At 34.8% G+C, this 796-nt stretch overlaps 1 long non-coding RNA gene across 1 annotated transcript in view; it reads left to right on the forward strand.

Moving 5' to 3' along the window:
• The window catches only part of LOC109354196, an 18,494-nt gene that overhangs the window by 16,545 nt on the left and 1,153 nt on the right, over positions 1-796 (forward strand). The gene's annotated exons all lie outside the window — the stretch shown is intronic.

Genomic DNA, 796 nt, shown 5'->3' on the forward strand with positions numbered 1-796 from the left:
GCATTTATTAGAGAGTTAGAGCATTCTGCGTGTTAATTGTTGCATCTATTTAATAAAATTAGTGAGTTTAGAAATGAGAGATTCCTTGCTTTAGGATTGAGTGCATTTCATGTTATAATTTCTCATGTTTTCCCTCACATGTTCATGCATATTTTGATGCGTTTTTCATGAAGTTTATGATTCTGTAACTTCTGTTTTCATAACTAATACTTGTCATTTCACATGAGTTTGTGTTAGATGTGCATTAGAGTAAAGCCTTCTTGTTATATTTGAGCTTAGGAATAGCTTAATTTTACTCTTGTAATTCTTGAATAAATTGTTGTAAAGGGAATCTCTTGGTGTCGTATCACCAGTAGAGATTGTGTGTTTCTTCATAGCTTAGAGTGTAAGAAAAGGAAAGAACGAGAGATTCTTTGGCTGGGGCTACGCCGAAAGAAACGTTTTCTTTATCGGTAGGAAGGGAGTCAAACCATTGGATAGTTTCTTTGATTTCCTGTCATTTGTTAAGTGTTGTAATTGGATAATGTGTTTGTAAATTACATTGATTCGATTATAGTGAAGGAAATCTCCCAAGTCAGCCGGGAGGCCTGGATGTAGTTTGCAGTGGACAGCAAACGAACCAGGATAAAAATTCGCGTTGCAGGATTTGTTTTCTCTCTCTCTCTCTTTACTGTTTTCAATCGATTAATTGATATATTGAATTCAATTGATACATTCTGTTCATTTGCTGTACTGGATGATATTCTGATAAACAATCTGTCAGCTCTGTATTCGTTCCATTATCGGTTAACTGTTC

Source organism: Lupinus angustifolius, chromosome LG08 (assembly GCF_001865875.1).
Source record: "Lupinus angustifolius cultivar Tanjil chromosome LG08, LupAngTanjil_v1.0, whole genome shotgun sequence".
Lineage (NCBI taxonomy): Eukaryota > Viridiplantae > Streptophyta > Magnoliopsida > Fabales > Fabaceae > Lupinus > Lupinus angustifolius.